Source organism: Mus pahari, chromosome 8, assembly GCF_900095145.1.
Source record: "Mus pahari chromosome 8, PAHARI_EIJ_v1.1, whole genome shotgun sequence".
Taxonomy (NCBI): Eukaryota; Metazoa; Chordata; class Mammalia; order Rodentia; family Muridae; genus Mus; species Mus pahari.
The window spans coordinates 40,191,147-40,199,748 of NC_034597.1; the positions used below are offsets into that span (position 1 = coordinate 40,191,147).

The following is an 8,602-nucleotide window of genomic DNA, read 5'->3' on the forward strand; positions in this document are numbered from 1 at the left end:
CAGACACACACACACACAGACACACACACAGACACACACACACACAGACACACACACACACACACACACACACACACCAAAAGAAATAAGAATCACAGAGATCAGAGATGTCTCCACCTCTCCTGTTTTCATGTTAATAAGGCATTTCTTTGCTTGGGAACAGTGTGAGGCTTGCAAGCTTCTGTGGCTTTATCATGATGTTCACTTTTTTTTTTCTGCTCAGGAAAACACAGGGCCATTTCATCCAATCAAATGTTACATTTATTTGTTTTATCAGCACCAGAAAAAAAAAACTTTGAAGTAGTCTTCATTTTGAAGCTGTTATAATTCACATGAAAATGATTTCAGGAACACAGTGCCTTCTTGATGAGGGACTATATCATTTATTAGAGATAGAGTAAAAGACAGGTATCAGAGGACACCTGCCTACTACTAAGACTACCAGTAATAATCCCGCTGCCTTGGGAAATTTGGCTTTCTAATGTTCTGGAGAAATGAGAGGACAGCACAGTTTGAGTGGTCCATAGATATCTAGGGAATGGAGACGTCTTTCTGCTGATGGGGACCATTAGCATCATGGGGTTGTGAGGCATCCTCTCAATGTAGAGACTGATGGAATGACTGTTCCATGGTATGCGAAGGTTTTAGTGTAGTATGAGAGAGAGAGAGAGAGAGAGAGAGAGAGAGAGAGAGAGAGAGAGAGAGAGAGAGGAGAGAACAGCCAGAGGCATCTGAAAGAACCCAGAGCAGAGAGAAAATAGTGGACTGAACATTGAGCATAGCCAGCAGACTGGACATGGCCAGAGCTAACAGTGAGGGAAGGGAGAGCAGCCGAGGGTAATGAAGAAAAGAGAAAGCACAGTGAGACCAGCAGGAGCCTAGAACAATGGGAACAGAGAACATAGGGCCAGGAGACAAGTGGCTGCATCGAAATGAATGGCAAGTACTTGTGAGAAGGGACTGAGGGAGCCTGGAGCCAATTATGGACTTTGAGATGCAGGCACCACAGGTGAATGATAATTGGAGAGCCATAGGTCCCTTTTGCCAAAGGCAAGAGAAATAATTCTTTTTGGTAGATGGGAGCTGGCTTCATAATTTTTTGAGAAGTGCTGGCTTTTATTTAAGCTCCAGTAATCCTCTTACAGTCCAGAGGTTGAGCTTATCTCAGAATATTTGGATTGTCTTTTGGAGTTTAGAGAACTGGAATTTCCTTTGCACATGGCACCCAAACCTTTCCTCAAGGCCAATTCTTTTCCAACCTTAAAAATCTCTCTTTCTTATAATCTATTCCTTTCTTTGATCAAGACGATTTACCTTCATACAGTAAATCATCAAGTCTAGTTCTGAATGGCAGGCATGTGGGGGGGGGGGAGGTTCAAGGTCTGCCCCAAGGGTCTCTACTGAACAGTTCTCTAAAGGGAACTCTCTTGGCTGTGTGTGTGTGTGTGTGTGTGTGTGTGTGTGTGTGTGTGATTTGCATGTGTGTATATGTGCATGCATGCATGTGTGCATGTGTTTATGTGCATGCATTGGTTCATTATATTGGCAAGCCATTATGTGTGTTTTGAGCTCATTGACAAGGTGGCTATGGAAGCAGGATTGCCCACTTCCAAATCCAATCCATTTCAAACCCTAGCATGTTTGTCTCTCCAAGCCCCTTGTATGAGCATGAACTGCCCCCCTCTAACTTTGTGGCAATAAGGAAATGGAAGAGCAGAAGAGCTGGAAATCGAGCTGTTCCAACAGAAGTTACTACTGTTTACTCTACAGTATAAAAACTCCTGCAAAGGGAAAGAGCAACAGGAAATTCAGCAAAGGGAAGTTCAGTCATGAAGAGAAAACTCAACTGGGAACTCTAGCAGACCTCCACAGTTTTCCCATTTGGTGTGTGCTTGATGCTATGAGAGCCCAATTTGATGATGTCACCTCTATTGGAGGCCATTTGTTTGTTTACTGAGAAACCTCACCCAAGGAGATAGTCTGCTCTGCCTGGAACTTTCTCCTTAGGGAACTCTAGCTGGCTGCCTTAAGGGGGCTTCTCCAGTTTATTTCTGTGAATATTTTGAGCATCTGATTTGATTACATTTTAGTTACCCTCTCTTTCTCTCTTCCCTGTCCTTCCTTCCCCCTTATTCTCTCTATTATTTGATATATACTGAATACACTCACTCTTTCAAAACAGAAAGTATGGCTATTGTAGATCACTTTGTGCCCATGTACATGCAATGTGCCTATGAGCAAGCTGAGGTGACAGGAGGCGCTCAGGTGTCTGCTTTGTTTCTTCCTGCATTACTCCTTTGAGAAGGGGCTTCTTAGTGAACCCGGAGTGAAGCTGGCTAAAATCAAACCCCAGGGTCCTCTGTCTTCACCCTCTATAACATCGGGGCTTACAAGAACATACATAGTGTGCTAGTTTGCTTTCTGTTGCCTTAATAAAACATTGACCAAAACCAACTCAGGAGAAAGGATTTGTTTCAGCCTAGGTCCCAGTGACATTGAGGGAAGTTAAGACAGGAACTCAAGGGAAGAATCAGGATGAAGCAGAAGCTATGGAGTAACACTGCTCACTCATTTGCTCAGTTGCTTTCTATACACTGCAGGATCATCCGATCAGGGTTGGCACCACTTTAATGAGCAGGGCCTTCCCACATTCACCATTAATCAACAAAATGCCCCACAGTCTCGCCCACTTCAATCTTCATGGAGCTGTTTTCTCAATTGAGGTCTCCTCTTCCCAGACGACCCCAGCTTTTATGTAAAGCCGACAGAACAAAGGAACAAACAATTGACCACCATACATAACCACTCCAAGCTTTATATTTGAGAGCTGCTATTTTGAACACAGGTCCTTATACTTAAAACACAGAGCCGTCTTCCTAGCCCATGTACGTGTTCTAGATGCGTCTATTGACCCTCAGCACCACAATCCTGTGGTTTTCCCTCCATTGTGGCAGCTCAAACTCTGTAAGTCCCATCAAGCAGATGAGGAAACAGTAAAGAATCTAAACCTTATCCAACTAGACAGAGTGCTAAGTGAAATTAAATATAGACTGTCTCTGGATCTTAGAAAAGTGGGGAAAATCAGACAGTTTCGAGACAAGAACACATACAGGTACACAGGGCTTTAATCAACTATAGACATAAGTACTTTCTGCCACTAATATGAGTCAGGTTGATTCTTCTGTTATTTCTGTATTAGCCCAATCGAAATAACTTGCAAAAAATCCCAGAAACAACTTTATACATGTGCCAAATTCCATTTCAAAAACTCAACCCCCCCACTTTTTTGCTATTAACTCAGCATTACCCTTATTTTATGAAGAGAAGAATTGAGATTAAGAGATGTGAAATACAACAAATACTGTTATATAATGGGTATAAAAAAATCACAATAACCCTGATATATTGTGTTGGATAATACAACCCCCATAAATTTGGGTTTTGCACATTGTCTCTATTAGAAGAGTGCTTAGAAAAATATTTTTATTAGCTCTTCAAAAGGGCCATTTGAGACAGTGAAGGAATCCAAGTGTTATAAATAATATTAAAATAAAAATAGAACTGACATAGACCTGATTGAAGACAGACAGTTGTGATAACAGGAAATCTATGATGTGCAGACTGTAGGAGGTTAGCAAACTTGTGAATGGATTGGTGAACAGGGCTTGAGTTTGGGTACCTATGTTTTGTGGTCTTTTCATCAATTCATTTTTCATACTAGAGGATATTATCGCCAGAACAGAAAATCAATACTGTGTTACAGAAAACAGGTTTTACATAAACAAACACAGCAAGCATAAGAGGAAGCAAAGATGAGCAGTCATGAGAGGTGAGACTTTTTCTGGTCAATAGGAGATTCACTGGCAGCATTTTAATTACTTTCTCAGAGGAAAGATGACCATGTAATAGTGATTTAAAAACAGAGGTGCCTAGCAGGCCAGAAAACAAGGTAGGCTGTTTGCAGAACTTCTCCCCTCTCTCTCTTCTCCCAGACGAAATCCTTGGGTCTCACCTGAGTGCCACAACAAAACATCAGCTGCAGGCCTTCCTTCCTCTCTACCCACATCTGTGGATTTCACAGACCATCCCCTCCTAAATGCTTTCCCTCTACCAATTGTATACCAGCATCTAAAACTAGTAGGCATTCTCTGTGAACATACCAGCTGAATAAGCCAATACAACAGGCAACACACAGACATTCTTTAAAAGAAATAAAAACCAAGGAACAACACATCGACCTAACAACAAATCCAGAAATTAACCCTAGAACTATAATCATCCCAAACCCAGATGCCTAGAAACAAGCACAAGAACACAATGGATAATAGCCAGGGCACTATGTCTCCACTAGAGCCCAGCTATCTTACCACAGCAGACCCTGAACATCCAAACATGGCTGAAGCACAAGAAAAAGACCTTAAAACCAACTATTTGAAGATGATAGAGGCCCTTAAAGGGGAAATGAATAAATTCCCTAAAGAAACCCAGGAAAACAGAAACAAACAATTGGAGGCAATGAATAAATACCTTTAAAAAAGCCAAGAAAAAAAAAATCAGTAGTTGAAAGAAATAAACAAAACTGCTCAAGACCTGATATTGAAAATAGAAGCACTGAGGGAAATCTGGATTTTAGGGATGTAGACAGGAAGTACAGAGGCAAGATTCACCAACAGAATACAAGAGATGGAAGACAGACTCTCAGGTACTGAAGATATGTAAGAATGCATACATTAGTCAAAGAAAATGTTGAATCTAAAAAAAATTCCTGACACAAAATATCCGGAAAACCTGTGACACTGTGAAAAGCACAAACCCAGGAATAATAGAAATAAAGGAAGGGGAAGAATCCCAAGTCAAAGGCTCAGAAAATACTTTCAACAAAAATCATAGAAGAAATTTTTTCCTAACCTAAAACCTATCAAGGTACAAGAAGGTACAAAACATCAAATAGACTGGACCAGAAAAGAAATTCTTCTTGGCACAAAATAATAAAAGCACTAGGCATATAGAACAAAGAAAAAACATTAAAAGCTTCAAGGGATTCAAGCTACTCCTGGAGACCTGTTGATGCCTGTGGTCTGTCTGGTCTCTGAGGACCAGCTTGCTGTTTATGAAACCATGTTGATGTCCACAATCACTGTTGCTATTAGAAATCATGTGGAGGCATATGATCTCTGCTGTTGCTGGCTGCTATGGGCAAGGAAACTTTTTTAAAGTAATATTGGACATTTTAATACAAATATGCACAAATATATATATACATTTTTATCATATAGCAAAGTATTATAATTCCTGTGATATGAATTTATTATCATTTTAGGTTATGAAAAATCAATATTTTCTATATATCAAATTTGAAAGAGATTGCACAGTCATGTTGTCTCCTGCATTGCAAGGGTTATGAACAACAACCTATTGAAGTGTGGAAATGAAACTAGTACAGCACTTCTAGTCACTTTTAACTCACTCTTTACATTTTTTGGATATAATTTCTGGTAGATCATATTTTGAATCAATTCCTCCATTCCTCTAATGAGTTCACCCCTCCTCTTTTTTATTTCAATTTTTTATTAGATATTTTCTTCATTTACACTTCAAATGCTATCACAAAAGTCCCCTATACCGCCCCCCGCCCTGCTCCCCCTACCCACCCACTCCCACTTCTTGGCCCTGGCATTCCCCTGTACTGGGGCATATAAAGTTTTCAAGACCAAGGGGCCTCTCTTTGCAATGATGACCAACTAGGCCATCTTCTGCTACATATCCAGCTAGAGACAAGAGCTCTGGGGGTACTGGTTAGTTCATATTGTTGTTCCACTTATAGGGTTGCACACCCCTTCAGCTCCTTGGTTACTTTCTCTAGCTCCTCCATTGGGGTCCTGTGTTCCATCCAATAGATGACTGTGAGCATCCACTTCTGTATTTGCCAGTCACTGGCATAGCCTCACAAGAGACAGCTATATTAGGGTCCTGTCAGCAAAATCTTGCTGGCATGTGCAATAGTGTCTGGGTTTGGTGGCTTATGACAGGATGGATTCCCGGGTAGGGTGTCTCTGGATGGTCCATCCTTTCGTCTTAGCCCCAAACTTTGTCTCTGTAACTCCTTCCATGGATATTTTATTTCCTATTCTAAGGAGGAATGAAGTGTTCACACGTTGGTCTGCAAGGAAACTTCTTTTGCAGTGGTATTGGTGACTGCAGACTTATAACTGAGAATGAGAGACATTGAAGGCTTATGTGACACCTCCTCCAGACCTTCAATCAAGGGAAGAAACAGTCTAGACAGGATGATATTAAGACTCCTTAAAAATTGTGATAAAGATGCTGAAGTATAGACATCACAGTTGATGACTTCTCTTGAGGGTGGGGAAGGACTCAATTTTCCTAAAAGGGATTGGCCACTGGGAATTTGACCAGGCTTCAGTGAGTACATGGGCAACACAAATTGGATTTGGTGGAGAGAGCACAAGGGTGGAAGGGTAGACCTGGGAGAAATGGAAAGTGAGTGTGATTAGCGTGCATTGTATGAAATTCCCAAGTAATTATTAAAAATATTGTGTTGAGGGTTAAAAAAAACTGCAAGGGAAAAAGATCAAGTAACATAAAAATACATACCTATTAGGATTACACCCAAATTCCCAGTTGGGAGACTAAAAACCAGAAAGGCCTGGACAATATGTGCTACAGGCTCTAAAAGACCACAGATACCAGCCCAGACTACTATACCAAGCAAAGCTTTTAATCACCATAAATGAAGAAAATATGATCTTCTCTATGATGCAGTCAAATTTAGACAATATATGTCTACAAATCCAGCTCTACAGAAAGCACCAGAAGGAAAATGCTAATGTAAGGAGGTTAGCTACACCCATAAAAATATAGGAAATAAATAATCTCATACTAGTTAAACCAAAAGAAGGGACACACACACACACACATACACACACACACACACACACATACACACACACCTCACCATTACCACTACCACCACCACCACTAACAACAACAACAACAACATAAGAATTAACAACCAGTGGGAATTGATTTCTCTCCGTATCAGTGGTCTCAATTTTCCAATAAAAAGAAACAGACTATCAGTGTAAAACTCTGACAAGCCTTAACTTACTGGATAACTCCCTGAGTGAACAATGCAGAGCTGGGAACTGATGCAAAAGCAAGAGGAATTTTATTGTTCCAGCATGCTGGGGTTGCCCTGCATACAAAGGAGAGAGAATGACCACATGTGGTCCATTTGGAGAGTTTTTATACAGTTTTCAGAGCAGCAGCCATTAGGCACAATGTGATTAGCAGAAAAATGTGACATTTAAACTGATTGGTCTTTAGGGAAGGAGGTGGCAAGGACTTCCCTTGTCTGTAGGTGTCCACCCTGTGGAATGTGTCTTCCGTGCTCTGGGCCTCCCCCACCCTCAGGTGGCAGTTGGTCGGTCCCCCCTGCCCCCTGTAGTCTGAGGAATGTAATTGGTCTGTCCCTTCTGGAAGGTAGGGGTGCCTAAATTTCCAGGAAAGGTGGAGTTTGGTGGAATTTTCCAAAGGTCCTGAACTGACCTCTTCAACAGAATGGATGCAAAGCCAGAATCCATCCTTCTGCTGCATCCAAGAAACACACCTCAGCATCATGGATAGACATTACACCAGGGTAAAGAGTTGGAAAAGATATACCAAGCAAATGGACCCAAGAAGCAAGATGGTATGGCCATTTTAATACCTAAAATAGGAAAAAAAATTAGACTTCAGACCAAAACTAATCAGAAGGTATAGGGAAGGACACTACATATACATCAAAGGAAAAGATTCACCAAGAAGACATTTTAATTCTTAACATCTATGCTCAAAGGGCACTCAAGTTTATAAAAGAGATGCTGCTACAGCTTAAGTCACATATCGACCCTTGCACACTGAGAGTGGAAGACTTCAAAACTCCACTCTCACCAAGGAACAGGTCATGTAGACAAAAACTAAACAGAGAAATGCTGGAGCTAACTGACTTTCTAGACCTAATGGACCCAACAGATGTTTATAGAACATTTTACTCAAATGCAAAAGAACATAATTTCTTTTTTGAACCTCATGGAACTTTCCTCAAAATTGACCACATACTCAGTCACAAAGCAAGTCCCAACATATATAAGAAAATTGAAATTAAGTCCCAGCATTCTGACCACCACAGATTATAGCTGGATATCACTACAACAGAAACAGCAGAGAGCTAACAAATGTATGGAAACTGAACAGTTCTCTACTGAAGGAAAAATAGGTTAAGACAGAAATAAAGAAATTAAAGATTTTCTAGAATTAAATAAAGATGAGTACACAGCATAACTATACTTATGGAACACAATGTAAGCTTTGCTAAAAGGAAAGTTCATAGCACTAAATTCTTACATTAAAAAAAAATTGAAGTGATCTTATACTAGCAACTTAATAGCACACCTGAAAGCTCTAGAATAAAGGGAAGTAAACACACTCAAGACAAGAAAATGGCAAGAAGCCGGGCGTGGTGGCGCACGCCTTTAATCCCAGCACTCGGGAGGCAGAGGCAGGTGGATTTCTGAGTTCAAGGCCAGCCTGGTCTACAAAG

General features: G+C 40.7%; 1 protein-coding gene across 1 annotated transcript in view; it reads right to left on the reverse strand.

The window, feature by feature from the left end:
* Slc35f4 (solute carrier family 35 member F4) overlaps window positions 1-8,602 on the reverse strand; it is a 220,448-nt gene that overhangs the window by 55,702 nt on the left and 156,144 nt on the right. The gene's annotated exons all lie outside the window — the stretch shown is intronic.